Source organism: Bombus pyrosoma, linkage group LG12, assembly GCF_014825855.1.
Source record: "Bombus pyrosoma isolate SC7728 linkage group LG12, ASM1482585v1, whole genome shotgun sequence".
Classification (NCBI taxonomy): Eukaryota; Metazoa; Arthropoda; class Insecta; order Hymenoptera; family Apidae; genus Bombus; species Bombus pyrosoma.
This window is the reverse complement of record NC_057781.1, coordinates 11174929-11196084: the sequence shown is the minus strand read 5'-3', so window position 1 is coordinate 11196084 and position 21156 is coordinate 11174929. Positions and strand designations below refer to the sequence as shown.

The 21156-nt window shown below is 38.3% G+C and overlaps 1 protein-coding gene across 2 annotated transcripts in view; it reads right to left on the bottom strand.

Moving 5' to 3' along the window:
• The window catches only part of LOC122573288 (neural-cadherin), a 239176-nt gene that overhangs the window by 71176 nt on the left and 146844 nt on the right, over positions 1-21156 (bottom strand). The window lies entirely within an intron of this gene.

The following is a 21156-nucleotide window of genomic DNA, read 5'->3' as shown; positions in this document are numbered from 1 at the left end:
TCCTCTCCTCTGTAGTTTTTGTTCGAGCCCCGTTCGCTACCTTCTTCCTCGCGACTACCCTTTCTTTCCTTTTTTCTCTTTTTTTCTTTCTGCGAAGCTTCGATCCTTCGTGCATCGACTCTCTCTCAAAGCCGCTATCTTCTTCCCCCGTGGGACTTAATCGCTGCTCGTTCTTTGTAATAGCTCCTGAGAGATCGATGGAATCCTATTAGTTAGCCGACTATTCAGTTTTTCTACTTCAAACTTAATAACTGCGGACGTCGAGCCGACGTGAAAGTCACGCTGCGATCGCGACATTTGAAATTTTGTATTACATTTACGTGATGTTCGACGTTTAGACATTTCCAGCCTACGCTATCGCTCGAACTGTACACGTATAAGCGTACAAGCGAGTTAAAAATTTCGATATTTCGAACTTTTGTATAAACTTGGACGTGAAGATGTCCGTAGAAGGAAGATCCGAAGCGATTTTACGATATTTCACGAGAATCCAAATTTCTGATGAGATTAACGTTTCAATTGCTTATCGCGTGTTTCTCTTATCACCTCCATGCACATGTCGCTAAAAATATAGCTTAACCACGCTTAGGATGATGCAATAAAAAAAAGAAGATATGTATATATACGTATATGTATGTATATCGAGGTAAAAACGTTGCTGAAATTTAACTAGGATTAAATATCCGTACTATTTCACTAATTAATCTAGTCAATCCACTTTCGCTTATTCATCATCTAATCGAAAGGATAAGATATATAAAAATATAGAAATTGTGAAAAGAAAAACAGATCGTTTTATTGGAATCAAATAATTGGAATATTCCACTATTTGAACTTCAGTCAGCCGAAATCAATTTTTCATCGTGGTATTATCAAATTATCCTCATTGATATTCAACGCTTTCAGACATCGATGATTAACGTTAGACCGATGAGAAGTCCAATGTCATAGTCGTTGCTAGCCATTCACCGTAACGTTGTTTAACAACGCTGTGACCGACGATCGAAAAGGATCGTTCGTCAACTTTTCACAGTGGATTAGCTGGGGACGTCAGCCACGCCCGACTGATTAAATTAAAACAACGATAATTTAATTAAGCTCTAGCTGGGTCGTGGAACCCTTAATCATCATCGTCCCCGCTTTACCGCCCTTACTTACTTCTCAATGATTAATTACGCGTCGAAATTCGTTTTGTAATCGTCTGCAAATTCACATCCGCAACGACGACTAATTAACCGGGTGGATTGAATTTATGCACGCGGCGGAGGAGATGTCCGGAAAAGTGGAGAATTAAAAGTTGCCGGAGATAAATAGCGGACGAGTCGGTGGCAACTAAAAGTTAGCAATGCGTAGTGCAACGAAATTTTGGTGCTCGTTGGCCTGTCGCTATCCTCTATAGAGATAACGGCGAATTGTGGAAAATAACGGCGTAGCCGTTTCAGCAAAATTGCCACATATCGCTGTACAGCGTTTGGCGATGCTTTGCAAGTATTTTGTTTCGTTTTGTCGATCTTCTGATCCGTATAAAGTGCCTGACTTTTCATACATTACTGAATATCAAAAGAGATATATTTAGTCAGACAAAATCCTTCTCGTAATGAAAAAAAAAAGAGTAATTTTCGTTAGAAAAACTCATAAGGAAAGGTCGTCCGCAATAAAGAAGCAATCGCAATTCCACGTAGTTTCGCCGTCGCTGAAACGACGAGACGTTGTTTCATCGCGCGATAAGGCGTACAAAAGAGATTCTAATCGGATAACGGGACATACAATGAATCGAATAAATATTACCTCTTATCGCATAGGCGTTTCTCGAAAGATCAGCTGAGACCGTTATCACTGGTGCCCTTTCGCCGGAATTTATCCATGCTCCGAGACGATAATTAAATGCCATAGCACGCTCCGTTTATACACGCTCTCTTCTTTTTATATCTTATTCCGCAACGCTGCGTACAGCACAAACGACTGCGCTGAAACGAGCATTGGTTTCACGAAATCTGGGCCACTCCTAACCAGATCCGCAAAAGCCATACATGAACGTTGATTCGTTTCGTTTCGTTTTTTTTTTTTCCCTTTTTACTACGTATGTATGTTTTTCTTTCTAAAATTCCTGTAAACGTGTATATAATATAGATACGTACGTACCTACGTGCGTATGTGTATATTCCTACGGAATTAATTTTCGATAGAAAATAAGTGCTGATGGTATTTTTCCGACCAGAACGAACGAAAATACAGACAATAGACACGTACAAGGAACGATATACCTTGTGAAAAGTGAAATTTTGCTGGTGTACGTACACGTATGCACGATGTATATACGACGCGTAGTCTCAGCGAGATTTCGCGAAAACTCAACGCCAACTAACGTGGAGTACGCGGTGATTCGGCACACCGGTGCCTGCATTGCGAGTGTAAAATTGGCGGGATACAATTCGCTCGTGAAACAACTTGATTTCAGCCCTAAACTACCGAACACCGCAGCGAATGTTATTGTTCCGCGGGAAAAAGTCGCTTATATTCAGAAATTCGCACAGCGAATTAAGACTTTTATACGGTGAGTAGATACGAATATTGGACAACTTATCCGCCAACGGCGAATGTATAGTAGCATTACACTATTTGGTATACGTTGTACACGAACGTTTCGATATCGAAATATTTGAACATTTAAATTCTTCGAATGTTACAAACATACTAATATAATTCGATTAAAATACCGTAGGCTATGAAACTCGAAATAATCTAATGATACAACGATTTGTAGAATTATTGAAAAATCCAACAACGATAACGTTTTGGGTAAGGGAATTACAAGTTACAGATATTTTTCCTTCTTCCTGATTTCTATACTCTACTCATCTTTCCTTGTATTAGGTTGTTCGAAAAGTTTCTTTCGTTTTAGAAGGAAATAATAGACGCACAATGCTTCTGTGTTTTATATTAATTTATTGTATTATGCACGAACGTAATAATAGAAATAGAACGAAATGGACGATACCTAATTCGATAAAATAATATTAAGCAGAAATTGTTGTTCATCTATTATCACCTTATGAAACGAAAGAAACCTTTCGGACAACCTAATACACGAGGGGTCTTACCAACGCAAACGTGGGTAGATTTAATTAACGTGTTAGATTTAATTAATATTAATTCATTGAAAACAAAGAAGAATTTATCGTCGCGTAATTATCGAAGCGAAACTACATAAGTCCGCGTTCACGGTGTAATTGCTGCATATCTCGCGTTGATGCTAAGCAAAAATGGGATCGCCACTCTTTTTCCTTGTCAGTTTATTGCACATCGTTCACGATGAAACCGGCCGTTAATTAATTTGTAACAAAGCAATGTGATACAGGATGTTGTCAATAACAGTGATAGTCGAATGTACGGAACATTATTAATCCGAAATCAAAGGGGAGCAAAGTGCGTGCTTCGTGTGTATTATGCACTGGCTCGAGGTTAATGCGACGAGAAATTAAACGCAGTCTAAGCTCTGAAAGCAAACTGACCTCGATAGACAGGACAACGAGTGTTCAGCGACTCACAAAAGCATCTGAAATTATTATACTGGTAGAGGAAGATGACAGAAAGTGGTCCGTTTTTGTGTAGGCCAGGCACCAGAAATATCTATATGACGTATCCTATAGCTTTCAAGGAATTATAGAAGCATAATTTTTTAACGGCAAAGTTATAGAAAAAAAGCAGTTTCTTCGAACAAGGAATAGGAACGGATAGTACGAAGAAAATTAACCTACAGATGAAAATAAGTAGAAAATATGGAATAAGATATTTTCTCTTTGAAATTCTCTTTGAAATTTGAATAAACATTCGCTCATATTCAATCAGGAATTAGTTAAGTTCGCAAATCTTTGGAAAATTTGCAATTTATTTTCATTGCAGCCGAATGAAAAATTTTAATTGATAATTCAATTCGTAGTAACGCGAGAGTTTTAGGCCAGCGAGTTTGCAAACGTTCTATCGACACAAGGAAAAGAAATGTTGCGGTTTGGTAATAGAAGTCCGTAGTGAATTACTTGAGTTTCGTTGATCCGCCTCTCGTTACAAATTCGATTCGCTGTAACGAGAATTAAAGCACCTGCCACGGCGTTTATTCCGGAGTTGTCGGAGCTTTAATCGAATATTTGTTGGATATGACTGCTTGAAACGCGAGAGGATCGAGAGGTTTCCATTTGGCGTGCTGGTCGAAAATACGTACGACGTTTGTGTTTGGTTTCTGATCTGGATGATACAGCCGATTTCGTAAGAATACTTAAATATTGCTTTTTGTCGTTCGAAGAAGTAAATATCTCGGGCCTTAGAATACTATTGTAACTTGAAATGATACAGAAAATGATGTAGGAATTCAATTAAAACTTGGATAGCTCGTTCATCATCGAGATGCGTATTGAAAGCATTTATTAAAAGTTAATTAAAAATATGTGTATCCATTAAAAGAAATATAACGAATATTTCGTGTCGATTCGTGTATGTTCTCAGCCCGACGAATCTCCGAATTTTATTTAATGAATATTATAAATGCGTATCTGTCGAAAGAATTTATTTAATGCTGGATTTCATTTGTATGAAATTAATAAAATTTCCCTACTCGCGATGTATTATACGCTTCTCCCTTTCTCTCTCTCTCTCTCTCTCTCCCTCTCTTTTGTCCCTGTCCAAATATATTGCCTGATTGTTGTTGTATAACTCATTAATACGATCTTCGGGAAAAATAAAAATTACGAAAGAATTCATACTCCATTAATTCACACGTAACGAAAGTTACAGGTAAAGCGAAGTAATTTCGAGTAATCTAAATGACGAGTTTCGTTTAAATATACTCAAAATGGGATATTAGTAGACTGCAGGTATTTTATGACAGAGAAGAAATAGATAAACAAGCGAAAGATTCGTAATCGATTTATAACGGGTGTTGAATAGGTATATTCAAACCCTAAATTAAATTATGCAATGTTGTTTCACTTATCGCAGATACTTTGATTTCCCTAAATAAAAAATAAAAAAATCATTGTTAAATAATTGGAGGCAGGAGATATTAAACCGTAAACTGCTGACGCAGTAATTTGACGAAGGAACGAAGACAGGTGCGGCGAAGTAACGAGCTTATACGAAATATATTGGGATACGGTTGTGGTAGATGCATGTTCTGACGAATTCGATATATACACTCGAGCAATCAAATACATACATATGTACATATACCGGTTCTTATAAGTAAGTGCATCTCGGTCTGCAGACGTTTCATTCGTCGGAACAACACTTTGTCGGAACACGTTCCACTGTAACTGCAGCCGTAAACTAAAGAAAAGTAAGAGAAATGTGAAAAGAGAAGCAAAAAATCGAAGCAAGGAACGCTAGATTCATTTTCAGTTTCATAAATTCTAAGAAAGAGTCACGTAATCCACGATAAAGCCGAGTCGGTGAAACACGCCGGCGAAAACTAAATTGAAAGTGCAAAAAACAGGCGAATGAAGTGGTTGGTTTTGACGCGAGAACTCGCAGACAGGTGAAACCAGCGAACGTGGATGCTAATTAGCGCGGAGATGTCACCGGCGGTGGAAACAGTGCAGGCCTGATGGTAGTGGATAGGAGTCGCCGTAAGTGCCATAATCTGCAAGAGTTTAAGGGGGATTAAATAATAAAACAGGCTCATTACACGAACAACCTTCGCTCATGATCCCACCAAATTGTTTGTACGTGCATGCGCTCTTCTCTCGTTGCGACGAGAACCCCGCAACGTTTCTAAACGAGGATGACACCGAATCATTGAAGGGGAAGACCGTAGAAATACCGAAAAGAAATTTTGTTTGCTAAGTTAAGCGAATGAAATAGCACAAACAAAACTGGGTAAAGACTCCTGGGACTCCATGCAGACTCAAAACTGACATGGAGAGGGCACAGGCACGAAAGGATACAGATAGAAAGTAAAGTATCATCGAACACACATTGGCACATACGAAATGGAATTACGCGAAGATCTTCAAATCCCCATTGTAAAGGAGAAAATTCAGCGAATATCAGACAGTTACGAAACAGGAACGATAAACCACCCATACGCGCTAGCCAATACGATGTATGCTGACGGTACCGTTAGGAAATTGAGAAAGAAACAGGACCTGGTGACGCAAGAAGAAATATAAATACATTCTTGTAATAATACTGGTCCGATGGAATTACCATTAACAATTATGCCGATTGTCCTGCAGGACGAATTGCAGGAATTTGTTAGAGATTATCAAGAAAGAAAAAGAAGAAAGTTAAGCAAGGATCCCTCGAACGATGATTCCAGAAATTAGTTAGGTGAATTTAATGCGTTGGAAGACGTTTGAAACGTAAGAGAAGTTTGCTTGGTGAAGCGAACGAACGAAATCTTTCACCTTTAGATCACTTTCAGTAAAATCTTAAAATTAAGATACTAATTCTCGTTTAAACGCCGGTGTTGTCACATATATACCTTGACAATCGCCACGAAAGAAAAAAGAACGAATTTCATATTGAATCTTGAGATAACTTGGAGAGATTAATTTCAAAGTATGATTAAATATTCCTCTTATTAAATAGAGTTCACGGTACGTAAGATATAGCAAACGTGCTTTAAAAGTGACACAACCGCAAGCGAAGATCACCATCACGTTTCTTGATTTTCTGATCTTCGTCGATTGGGATGATCGAAAGGAAGAAGATTTATTATGAAACTGAAATATTATACAAGTGCATGAAGTTTGATAAAATTATTAAAGATATAATTGATGTTATAACAATTAATATTTCGAAAATGTTTATTTTCTCTCTTATCTCGAATTATCTCGTACTGTCAATCCATGATTGTTGATTCGTTTATTATAAGCACGGTAAAATTGATTCGATTCGCGTTAACACGACGCTGAAAATCGAATAACAACGAAATGCTATGAATATCGCTGGCGCTCCTTTATTCGATCGATCTCCATTTAAATTCGCTAAATGTTATTCCCGATGTACATATATCATATCGACGAATCTTATTTAAGCAATTAACCATTCATGTTCAACGTCCGTGAGCTATGAATTAATAAATAGTCCTGCGGAAGAAACAAGGATTCCACCAACGCTTTCACAAAAAAAGGAAGCTATTTTAATACCAATTAATTTCACATATCGATATTTAATGTCGTAAAAGTACGATACCGATATTAATATTTCACATGCTGCTAATTGCTGAATTTTACACACGTACTGACACACAGCTACCATTTATTTGTAAACATCTGGAGGACGGTATTCAGATCGAAATGATACGAATTCCTTTTTAAATTGTTTACGATCACAGAAGTTGATTGCTGATTATAAATTACAATGAATTCATTAGCTTCTTAATAAATTTGCAAGGGAGGAATTCCCTTCTTCTTTTTCTTTATCCATTTAAGACGTCAAAGCAGGTTTATTTGATTGGAAAAATTTGTTTAGCAACGAGTCAAATATAATTTGTCGCAGACAAAATTCGCAATAATTGCACATGAAAATGGAAAAAAGTCTTCCGCCGGCGTCTCAACTCTTTACATTTCGATGTAATAAAATCTTTTTCTTTCAGCACACTGGACAAATCTTGCGATAGAAACTGGAACAGTGAAGTTATCGGTACGTTTTAGAGAAGGACAGGAATTTCCCGGAATTTTCCTAGTATTTCCCTCACTCGGGGGAGAGGAAATTGCTGGTGCGCCGGGAAATCTCTAAAGGGAATACTGAATTCGAAATCTATAAAGGAGCCAGTCGTTTCGTAACTCGATCGTGTTCGGGCGATCGTATACGATTGTTTTATTCAAACTTTCAAGAGTAGTTTCTCAAAATTAGTTGCTTGTAACGTTCTGGTTATAGGTCCGCCGGGGTATTGATTTCGCTGCTGTAATACTTTCGTAAGAAGAATAATATCGGTTAGTAACAAACCAGGAAGACTGTTCGGCTGTAGTTAAACTGGAGAACTTTGATACGATCGTTTCTTCTTCGTTCAACTGCAGTAGAAAATCACGCGAGTTCTTTTTCGCCATCAAACTGACTTTGGATTTAAAGTTATTAGATATCGAGAAAAATTATTTTACAGAATGATATCGGTAGTTCCGAAAGCGAAATTATTAAAAAAGAAAGTAAGAAGATAGGGAATTTAGAAGAATTTGCTTTTAATTTTAAGCCGAAGCAACTGATTCTGCTAGCCATGCTGCACTTATCGTTGTTCTTTTCGCTAGATCGAATAAAATAAGAAAAAGAAATTCAAAGATCCATAACCGGTTTTCTTTCTGATATTCCTTCCTTTTTTTATCCTCCTATCTTGTTGTTTCTCTTCTAATTTTATTTTACTGTTACTTCAAATTACTTTCCGATTGTTATTTCGACGACGAACGTAGCACCAGTTGAGACCTAACGTACTAGCGAAAATAGACGAATGGAACGTCGCTTGATCCAGGTGAAAAGATAAGTCGAAATTACGGGCTTTAATCCGGTAAAGAATTCCGAGCAAGAGCACGGAAACACGTAAGCGAAATGTTTGCCGTTACAATCAAGGGGAATTAACGGAAGCGCTAAACCGAAGTAGCAAATTGCCGCTGTCAAAATGGAAGCTGAAGCACGGGAAACGTAGGAGAATATATTCTGGATTTTACTTCCATTTTAGTTCTTTTATTCGGCAACAGGGCAGAGTAGAACGAATCTGAATCCATTACGTTGCTTTTCGTCGAAATATAAATTCTGTGTTCTTCATCGACCGAGGAAAATCGTCAGTTAAACAAACTATTCAACATCGTTTTTAACGTAGTAAATTTCATCGAACGTCAGCTCGTGTAGCAGAACCGGTTAATATTATGGAACGTTTTGTTTGATAGCGGTGACCGATCGATCTACGCGATGAACGACAAACCGAAAATTCCGCGAAATTAATGAGTGCCCCTTTTTCATGGCGAATTAAATGCACGGACATGATGAGAAATCGATGGGAAAAGATAATGCGGCTGAGGAATTGTCGTAATTTCAGAGAATAATGGCCGACTATCGGACAAGACGGCTACGTGGAAAATGAAAATCACGGAAAAAGTGGTTATTTACGTGAGATTACAATTAAGGCCGTGTCATTACGGAAGCAGAATGTTTCTTGAGAACGGGCTTAATAGCTTCTGTAGTGGTTGAATTGTAAACTGACTTTATCATATTCGTGGTACGAATGTACCACCCACGCGGTGCAAATGAAAAAGCGTTTAGCCTAGCGCGATTTTTGCCCTATAAAATACTCGAAGGCCTAATGGGGTTATTTTATCAAGACAGTTTTATGATTTTCATTGCAGGTTTGTAGCAGTTTTATAGATTTTCTGAAGTAATCATGGGGACTCGAGTGAAATTATCTTTCTCATGCTTGCAAGAAGTTTCCCATTATTTCAATCGTTGCAACTTTTCTAAACCAGTTTCAACGACTTGGAGAATATTTCACCTCTGTCTCAACTTCCTTCGACATTTTATATATAGTTAACTCGCCCACGCACATCTCATAGCATCGTTATCTGTAATTATATTTTTAACATAATCTTTAGGATGTTTCATATATATATAGCGACCAAAAAAAGGCTAAGCCCTTTCTAATTTCGAGCATTTTTATAATTGCAGATTTTCTGCATTTTAATCCTCGATTATCCTTTTTTCGGACGATTAAAAGCTTCTGCCGGCGGTCGTCTACTTCCTTTTCCTCTGTGAAAACCGGACAATATGGGCCTCGAAAAGATCCGGACTTTGGATAATGTGAGACGATGGTTGCCATTGTTCCAAACGTAAGAGAAAGATGCTCGAGAATAAAAAATTTTCTTTAATAATACGTGGAAATGAGATATCACGTCCACCAAGAGGCTAAATAGTAGCGTAGAATTATTTTTGCTAGATTTTCAGTTAGCTTCAGTGGCAAAGAAAATCGACAATTTTGTTATGCTGATAGTAGAGAGGGAAAATGTAGAATTGTGGAAACTAAAAAAGCGATGCCATAGATATCTTCTTCATGTTGAATCTAGTGAAACGAAGAAACGAATAATCGAAGAATAAATATTATAAACAGACTGCGGATGCAAATTTCTATTTTATGTAAATTTATATTTTTTTGAACAATACTGAACGGCAAAAATTTTATATATTTTCCAACACTAAATCCGTTCTATATATTTTCCACAAGTGTATAAATATTCACTGTCTAGTTATGAATAATTAAATGTTGATATTTCGATATCGAGACCTATAATGCAATAAAATAGTTCAAAGAGAGATTATAGATACTTTCGTAAATATATTAATCTATCCAAAGAAACGTGTGTATCTAAAGTAATTTTTTTATGATTAATTACGTATACTATTTATCGTGCGTAAATAATTATCCTCTCTGCTTCTTCGTTATTAATCGGATTAAAATTATTCAAAATTAATGGCAGATTCATAAATTCGTTAAACGTTAACAAACCACAAACGATTCTCCATCGAACACGCGATCACTCCGTAAATTTCATAGAAGAACGTTTCTCAAAACGTTAACGAACTACAAAAATTCCCCGCAATTCCATTAAAAACGCGAGCGCTTCATAAATCTCGACGTTCGTTTCATAAAAGCGAGATTATAAGGAAACTTTGTTTCCATTGCGTAATCTCGACGAATAAAGCTTTGAACGATGACGTCTCTTCTCCTCGCGTGGCTGTCAACTTATGAGAGATTGCAAATTTCTCTCGTTTCCTCTTTTCTCTCCTTTCCACCTGATAAACACGTCTCACGTATACAGAAAAAAAAAGTGGAGGAAAACAACTCGAAGCAAACTGAAAGCAACAAAGTGAACACTGTGAAAATTCACTTCCATTCCGTCAGGAATTATTTCCGCGAAAATCTGCGCGCGCGCTTACGTAAAAGAAATATCAAATATTTCTTCGGGGACGAACCGATGTTTTCGCGTGAAATCTTCGTATCTCGCCAGCCACTAAATTCATTTTGCTTTTTATGCGGCGAACATTTCTGATGATCGCTGCTTTGACTGGTCTTTTGTTCGAAATTCAGGGCGAAAAGGGAAGGAACAGCGTCGGGAGAATGAAATAAAATATATACGGTGGACAATCAGGGGCTAATTTTGATGAATTACATTCATTGGCCGAATCGTTATTGCTTTTGGACTCGGTAAATTTCTATTCTGCGCCTTGTTTGAATCGCGAATAATTGACGAGATTCATTTTCGAGGTTAAATTAAAAAAGTTTGAATTAATTAACGAACTGAAATTCTTCGCCAACTTCTTTCCACTGATTTTATTTCTGGTAATTTATTTGGTAATTGTACGGCGGGCAATGAGTGGCGCACACAGTAATTTTTTAATCGATATTTTTAACATTTGCCCACGAGACAATAATCCCTGGAAATGAAAGAGCGAAGTAATGGAAATAATACTTTGTGCTTCTATCATGACGAGGTATTTCTTTTGGTAAATTGTACAGCTCCGTGAGAACAATCGTAAAATATCAGAGTGGATTTCGAATGTCACGAGCGTTTATGACTGCGGCAGCAATTTCTTGTATTCTCTTCTTGGATTACGAAATAATCAAATAATTTGTCGTATCAAACGTTAGTTTTCGATATTTAAAGGAATAATCGCGAATATTTAATCGAAAGCGATCGAACAATCCATTGAAAAATGTTCTACTTCGCCGTCGCAGCGTGACGCGATTTGGACGAGAACAACGAACGGCAAGAATTTTTTAATTTCGCAAATTACGGTACAGGAATGCGAGTCGCGTCTCTGATTTATATCAACGCGCACGCATACATTAAAAGCACGTGTGTTAATTAATGAAAAGAACGGCAGAGGAAAAAGCAAAGAAAGAAAAGAAACAGTTGAGATGAAATCACAACTCGCGTCTATTCTGTGAATGCCAAAGTTCATCGAAATATGATTTGCGAATTACTCGCGAATTTTATCAGTTGCTTTTCGGGAATATTTAAATTACTAATGCTAGGGAAAATTATATTCGGCCAAGCATGGTACAATAAACTTTTCTTTATGAGAAATCGATATTCCCATTATTAAGCCGTCCAACTGGCCGAGTTTCAAGAATATTTTGCGGTACGAATTCGAACGAGCTGTCGAATTACACGCGAAGTTCGATAGTATTAATTAATTAAGCGGAAACGAACTACGAGGGTTGCGAGTGAATGCGATTGGAATGGAACTAATCGAAATCTGTAAAACTTCAAAGATAACTTGCGATGAGCACCAGCCATACTACAACGTGTCCATAAAGTCACGGCACGTTCGCTGTGAATTCCTCGTAAGCTCTATTAATTTGGGTTTTCATATTTTCCGGATTTTCAAGGGCTTATGCTAAAGCATAGCTTTTCTGTTCGAGATATTCATACGGACTAAGCTACCTGGCCAAGGAGTTAGCGCTCTATCATCCGACGGTAAGGACCGGGTTTAGTTCAAATCTTTGATATTATCGTAGAAAGTACCGTGTATCTTTAGAAATGGTCTTTGGACTTTTTGATCGACGACATAACGTTTATATTCGATAGTCGGCCCAAGGAAAACATTCTTATTAATAGCGTAAAATAATACAGCTACCATTCGAGGAATTTCCCCGTAAATTGGAAATAAAAATGGCACCACCCCAATCCTAAGCAATATCTCAGAAAACACATCAGCGAGAAAGCGATAAAAAGGACAGTCTGAAATAATATTAACCAGCAGGATAGTCATCATCTGTTGCCATATCCTTGGAGCCTCCATCTTCGAGTTTCTTCGTCATAGTAGGTAAATAATAATTGTAATAAGTCACGAAATCCCTGTTCGTTATTTAAATGTTTCCGTGGCGGACGAACACAGGCGGAGAACTGTTTCATCGTAGCTGTAATTTCCTCGAGACGAACGGCAGACGAACGGACCTGTTCCACGTTCTTTTAACAATCCAAATAGTTACAATGTAACTTGTACAACTTGTCTCGTGTAATCGCGCTTTACCGAAAAATGGTCAAAGGCGACGAATTTCAGAGGGAATATTTCTAATGCCCCCCGCTATGAGGATGTTAGATATATAGAGTGTCGCAAAGTTTAACACCCAAATATTGCACATATATTCTGTAGATATAACCGAGTGACAAATGTTGTATACTTGAAGGCAGGTTATTTGAAACTCTATAAACAAGTTAGAATAAAACTACGAAGCTGTACGACAAGAATAGGTTTGCAATCGATACAATTATTAGCTATCGATACCCCGTTTCAAAATATTTATCGCTCCTGTCGAAACGAAACCGACGACAGTAACAAACTGAAACTCTAAAAATCTATTATTCTACGAAGCTCATTTTGCTTCATCTCAATGAATCGATAGACTCTTTGTATCAGCGCCACGCGTATGAACACTTGTTTGATATATCTTCCTTCTTTAAAACTATTGACACATAAAAATTCAGTATCGTGAAATATCGTTGGACACCAAAGTGTTACTCTCTTTACTATTCCTATTTTTATTCTAATTCTTTCAACAATGTTTTAAATAATCAATATTTAAACAACATCGTTTGCATGTGTATATTATAGTGTGTATTAAGGTTAAATGGAAAAGTCCATGTAAATCAATCTCATTTTGTAGCCGGCAGGCAAAAATGAATAACATATATGTATATGTATATATATATAACATCATTTGCTGGATTATATTCACGAAATGCACCGACGAAGTTTGACTATTAAAGCCGGGAGCATCCTGTATATTTGAACGAACTCGTCGTGTCTCTTACAATAACGGAAATTTGGTCAGCAGACTCTCAGTGGACGAACAACGTGGTTTTCCACGCGGTTGGAACCTTCTCGCCTTCTCTATCGTCTAGTATGCTCTGCATTATTTACGAAACACATACATATACACGCGTGCTTAGCGCACCGTCCACTCCAACTGACCCAGATTAGCGTTATTGACATCCGCGCCAGTACAGCTTTCAAAAGCTCCGATTTCAAAGACTTCTCTGTACATTGGTCAAGTAGAATTAGTCGTAGGAAATTTCTTGGTCATCGCCTAATACCGTGAAATGTCGAATATACGTATAATAATTTCAGGCTGGTCGTTTAAGACGAGTTCAACTTAAATTAAAAAAAAAAAAAAAAAGAAGATTTCAGCTTGTTTCGTTATGTTCTATTGGGTTGGCAATTAAGTGATTGCGAATTTTGTCATTATCACCTAATAACAAAATCCGCAATCACTTAGTCGTCGAGCCAACATATACTTGGGATCCGTTGCGTTCGTTGCACAAAGAAACGACGTTGCAATTAGAGGAGTGTATTTTCTCGATCTTTCTCGTTCTTTACATTCGGGAAGCGTACGAAACCGCGAAACAAGGAACAAGTCGCGAGAAAAGATCGATAGAAATTTTTCACGTCAGTCAGCGTGCATAACAGGCACGGCGCATTGAATTTAAATGCTTCGTAATTCTCGCTAGAGATTACACGCGCGAAACGACGAATATCTCTATGCAAATCGCGAACAATTCGCAAGAATTCCTTCGGCCGGAGTCTTTCGAGCGCGTACACCTGCTCCCTCGACGAAGAAACAACCTAATAGAAATTTGATTTTCTTTGGGAACGAAAGATAGCTTTAAAGAGACGCGTCGTGACAACGGGTGAATCGTATACCTTGTTTGTATGTTAAATCGAAAGTCGGTACAATTAGAATTCTCAGTCGGTTTCCACTTTTCGTTATAATCTCATACTCTGTGCAAGATGTTCCAGTGCTATTTATTTTATATTTATTTTCGATAATCTTCTTTACGCTAGTGTGCTCCTATTACCAATAATTTGGTAAAAAGCAATTTTTTCCCACAAATTAAACGATGATTTAGCTGTGAGAGAGTTAAGAGACACCAGGACACACGAAGGCGGAACACGATATAGATAAACATGTGGGTGCACAACTTTGTTAATAGAAAGTGATTCCTACAACTTCAGAAAGAAACAAGTGCATTCGTCCTTATTAAATAAGCCATCGAACGAACATATTCCCTCGACACCGAGCATGAACAGTCGAAGCAGCTTTAAAGATACGTATTACGTGTTACTTAGCAGCGAATTCATAAAATTCCTCGAACGAACGATCCGCTAATTGTCTACGTAACAATTCTGTCGTCAACGTTTTACGCGAATGGCACGAAATATATAGGAATAAAAAAGGAAATGATTTTATTTCTCGTCGGATAGTAAAGAATCGATTGTTCGCGCGCCGTAGGAATGGCGTTCTCTTCGACTTGTTTCGCGGACCAAAAAAGGTTTCCAGCGGACGTAAGTACGATGTCTGCAGAATCGCTACGATGTGCACGAAGCATTATTTCGCCGAGAAAACCGGTCGTTCGCGAATGAAATCACCGGATGTTCACGATGGCACGGTTTCGGTATCGACCTCGGCTAGAATCATCGTACTCGAATATAGAAATCCAGATCAAAGTAACCGGATTATTGGTTGGGATTTTGTAGTTGAAGCATTGACGCCGCGTACATAGGACGACGCGACGTCGAAACGTGGGCAACGTACGCCCGCCACACCAACAAGAACTAACCGATCGAATGGTATTCGCCTGAATTAACCTTCGAATCGGATTCGCGTATCAGATTCGCGCTAATTAAGACTTGGAATTGATAACGATCCAAGAGAAAGCGGTTCCGTCGCAACCTATCGAATGTACAGGCAAGTTGCGGTTAATTGAGAAACTGTACTGCCTTCGAGCGGTACGTTTTTATTAAATTTTCATCGTTTAGTAATTGGAGATTTTACGATATTAGCACAGACGAGATTAGCGTGGGAAGAGTATGTGATAAACAGAGATCATTCGTGGTGCGGTGTATAATTATGTTAATGTGAATTTTAGATTAAAATTTGTCAAATTAGTTGGAAAATCATTATACCAGGCAAACTCGATGTTAACGAAATTGAAAATAACTTGAAAATAATTTACGATCTTGATGTAAATTATCTGAAATCTTCGCGCAGGAGATTTGTTAAATTTTGTCGAATGGAGATGCAGGGGAATGGAGGAGATACAAGAAATCTCTGCTCAACTTCCATTTCCTTAGCTATGTTCATAAAAATATGAATTTGAATAAACACCAGTAGTCTGCTTATCATTTTCAATCTATGCTCTTTGATTAAATTTTAATAACAACTTGCATTACTTAGACTAACATACGAAAGTAATATAAAATCATAATTTCTGAGCTATAAATATCTTGATATATCGCTCGATTACGCATTGTCATCAAACGCGAAAAACAAAACGGAAGATCTGATGTTCCTTCCTTTCGCTGATCATCCAATAACAATTCATTGTCGTATTTAAATAAATGTCCCTCATGAATATTTGCAAGCGGTGCTGCTACGGATTCCGCAACGAAACAGAAAAAAGTCGTCTAAATGGGTCGGTACCGTCTATTCTTTCTTTCCGAATCAGTTGGTCGCCTTATCATTTAAGTTCGTGGCAGCTCTCTGGCCAGGCATTTACATTTTTCGTTCGAACGTTACCGCGCAACTCCTTACACATGGCTCTTTCCCCGTTCATTGGCAGAAAAATCCGTATTTTTCATGTAACGTGCTCGTTCGCGTTTGTCCTAGAAAACGGAGAATTATCAGCGTTGTCAAGTGTGAAATATGAACATAAAGAAGCTGGAGGACGTTCGAGCGCCGTAGGGGGTTACTTTTCCATGCGAGCGACAGCACACGCAACGAACGACGCAAGCGACGCGACGCACGAATAACGTTCAACGGCAAAGGATGGAAGACCGAATCGATCCACCTTTAAACCGATATCTCTCTTCTCGAAAAGCCTGCTTCCAGCCGTTTCCGGACAAACGCGAGTATATGAATGATTTATCCTGTCGTTTGAAAGTCGTTCAACAGATCTTCCGAGAGCACTTCGCGTCGATTTATCACCAACAAGAAAGAGATGGTCGATGCAAGAACATGCAAGATAGCGACAGAGAGAGAGAGAGAGAGAGAGAGGGAGGGAGATGAAAGAGGTACAAGCTTTCTGCAACCTATAGAGTAGCCACCTACACACCGTCACGTACATCTCGAGAACTGGCATCGATCTCACCTGCTACCAACGATACTGGAGCGCGTATTATCTCCTGTTGAATGCCGGAGCTCTGCACCGTTTCCAATTTCATGAACGTCCACGCAGTTTTGCTCCGTGATATACCTCAGGCACAATGGCGATGGATAACATCTTCTCGATTTGGGATTACCTTTTTTCACATTTCCTCCTTTTTTTTTTTTATTAATATCGCGTGTATTCGATGGCGTTCCTTTGTCAACACCTGATATCTCTTTCATTCGTATTTCTTTTTTAATATATCGAAATTTAGGAAAAGTATCTCTTGGAACTTCCGTAGACGAGGATATTCCGCAAGGCTTGGTAGATACAATGGAGAAGAGCGTGAAGATACATACTATCGTACACGCTGCGTTTCTCATGTCGACAGACTTGATCGCGTGGTTGCAGTATAACGGATGGTTTCTGTGATTCGAGAATAAAGCTTGAGGTAGTCCGCTGGGTAGCGCAAAGCGGAGAAAGTGACGTTCCTTGGAGATTTAGAACCTTGACTCTGATCGGTGTGATAACATTAGATCTCAGGTGTTTGTCGCGTATCTGTGAGATTCGAGTTTCGCTGAAAGAATTTGAGGAAATTTCCGAGTCTCGCGAGAAACCATCGGGTACCACCTTTGACGCAGCTCCAAAATCACCGAAGCGAATCGAACCGTAACCCGTACGTTTGCCTACTCGATGTTTCCTCGTCTCTCTCGAATCATTGTCGTTCGCTTCACACTGTCCAGTCACGGGACGATTACTACGACTAGTTTACTCTTTTGTCGATTGTCAAACAGCGAGTGTCTTCGGCGACGAAACGACTGGTTCGACCAACACAACTCGACAGAAGCGCGTGAAACGCGGTTTGTTTGTTCGGTTGGCGGACGATGCAAGCTACGTGGTTTTTGGTACGCTGACAAATGTAAAAAACTGGACGATGCCTGGCGCGTGCCAAGATCGATCTTTGCCCGTAATTCAGCTACGAAAGTGTATTCCGGAGAATTTTTCTTCGCTGTTTGGCGAGGATCATCGCGTCGGAACGGTCGGAACGCGTTGCAACCCACGTATTTGACGATATCGAGCCGATTCAACGTGCGCTGACTGAAAAATGCTTCGTAACGGATTAAATCACTCGAACAATGGCGAAAGAGAAACAAACGCAATGATTGAATGCCTTTTCGCTCTGCTCGGTGTAAGTTTTCCATGTATTGGTATGTAAACGGAATGAATAAAAGCAACGTTTCCTTGTCAACGAACGTGATAGAATATTATATCTTCCTTTTTCCCAGCAAATTTTGCAATAATACGACATTTGTAACGTTCCTGGAAATGTTGATTCACAGATATAAACGAAGGCTCTTGCTCGTATATATGTTAATAAAACATAGCGTGTAAATTAATTGGTTTATAGTTGAATTTACAGTACGATGAAAGATGAATTTAGAATGAGTAAGCAGCAACACCAACGCTGTTGTTGATGATTTTGGATATATATTAAAGTTGACGATATTAATTATTGTAAAAAGCAGCACGTCAGCAACTTGTAATTAATAAACACGAAGTTAGTGGTGTATCCTAAATTATTCCTCTCGATGAACGCGTGTCAGGAAAGTTTTCGAAAATAAAAGATTCGAAGAAATGACGCGATAAGAATTGCTTCCATCAGCACTTTCGCGCAACCATTTTACGTCATTACAGTCAATAATTTAATTTTCATCGTAAATCTTCCCGAGACTTTATCGAAACTGTAATGTAAATTTTATTTCTGAAAATTTCAAGCGGTTAACCTACATTTGCTAATTAGAAAGTATGCGAAAAGTCGAGATTCTGTTTGCTATCTCACTCGACCCCCTCTCATTTTCTCATTTTTTTTTTTTTTTTTTTACGATACATAGTTACTTTTTCATAATAAATGTCATCGCGATTAAGTCTGTCGCATGAAAATTTGTATACGTATAGTTGAGCGTTTGTCGCGAGACGATTTACGTTCATAAATTGAATAAAATTACATTGTGTCGCATTAGTCGAGCAGATTTTTTCGCTAATGAAGACTCTTTAATAGACTCGTTGTTTCAAATGTCGTATTTGAGGAAATGAATTGTTATAACGTTGCACGTCTATTTGTTAGTAACAATAGAATACAATTATATCGATATAATTTGTCATTAATATTATAATTTTTATGATCTTGTGTATTTGGTAATCTTGATTCTGTATTTTTGTAAGTCAAGTAAGAATAACGTAATAAAAATGTATAATTTCTGCAATGGCAAAATTTCCTGCTTTATTATTTAATTCTCAATTTTCCTACGTGGTAAACTATGCAACGATACAATTTCGCGGTATAAATTGCGAGTCAATTCTATTAAACATTGGCCAGCTTTTTAATTAAAATACCGCAACACTAACTGCGTGTATACGAATACGTACTGTACAAATACAAATTCCATTGACAAACACATATTCGATTCAGAACAGATTTATGTCAAACTCTCAGCTTTATTACACGCACCAGTTACAAAACTTCGCTTTATGATGAAATGTAATGCGTACGTGAAAGTAATGAAATTCAAATGTACTTGACTTTTCAAACAAATTCACTGATCATCCAAAATTTTACGTTCAGGCATGAAGCAGGTAGTTGGCGGCACTTTCAGATCAAACACGCTACTGTAGCTGGCATTATTTTTGAATATAAATTGAGTCAACTGGAAGATACTTTTCGGTGTACCAAATTGATGGTGGATCTAATTCGTTTGCGACGGAATTATCTTTTATTTCGCGTTTCTCATTGAAACATAATTTGAAACGATGTCGAAATTCAAACTGTATCACCTTTCAAAGCAGCAAATACAGCACGGTATAATTAGTAAGACACTGTTGCACAAAGGTAGATTGTGCAAATTTTCAGCCGTCGTAATTGACAGCAGTCCAATCTATCTCTTCCAACGACACGAGTTCCCCTCCAAACACCTTGTTTCTGCATAACCTACCAAATTAACACATTAACAGTGTTCGGAAATTAACATTTCCAATGGCATTCCGCATCCAACAATTACGACGCAATCGCAAGGAAATACCGATTATGTCAACTTTACTTTCGTTTAATTTAAAAAACGATAGGATCTCTTCCCGAAATTTGTTCGTTCACTTCCGACATGCAAGATAAATTGAAATATCGAGCTATTATGTATATTAAAGAATTGATCGCGGGAGGATGATATTCCGAAACGAAAAATTTCAATATAATCGCAAGAAAATTCTGATTTCCGTATTATTTAAATACCATCGAAATTGAATATTGCCCAAAAATATTTCCCAGTTTTCAATATCCAAAATGAATCCGGATATCAAACTCTTAAAGAATTCATCTCGGAGAAACACTTACAATTAGAATTTAACGCTGGCTAAAAACAGCTTCGAACAAAGAAGAACGATAGTATGAAACGAACCGACTCTTAATCGAATTTCTGTGAGTAACCGCGGCCAAGAGTCGTTCGTCCGTCGAATGTAACGAAACGTGTACCTCATTGTTTAAACAGGATGCGTTTTACCGGGATATCCCGCGATAAACCGTAGCCCTACGACTCGACCGTTCAGAAACAGTACCTAATTTTATCGTCGCGTGGTCACATTAAATCTTGCGAAGCTACCGTTCATAAGCTAGCAAGCGATATTCTCGCGATCCTGCCTGGCTAAACTGTTCGCATGGAACCGCTGAATGGTAAAACGGACCATGGAAAATTTCGTTGGTCGGTTCCAGTGGTACGAGCAAAGTCTTCGTTCGATGGGAATGTCGCGTTTGGCGAGCCGCGACGCGTCGCACGATCGACGAAACGTAAGTAAAACAAACGATCGGCACACGAGAGAATGGCAACTTGATGCAAACGCAACGATGTCGCCGATACCTTCTCCGTCGGCGCGGATCGTAATTACCAGGCCGAATTGATTTTCCGTCGGTTGAATGGAACGATATCCCAATTGTGCGAAGCAAACCAAGCTTGGGCCGGTTGTCGTTGTACACGTACAGTGT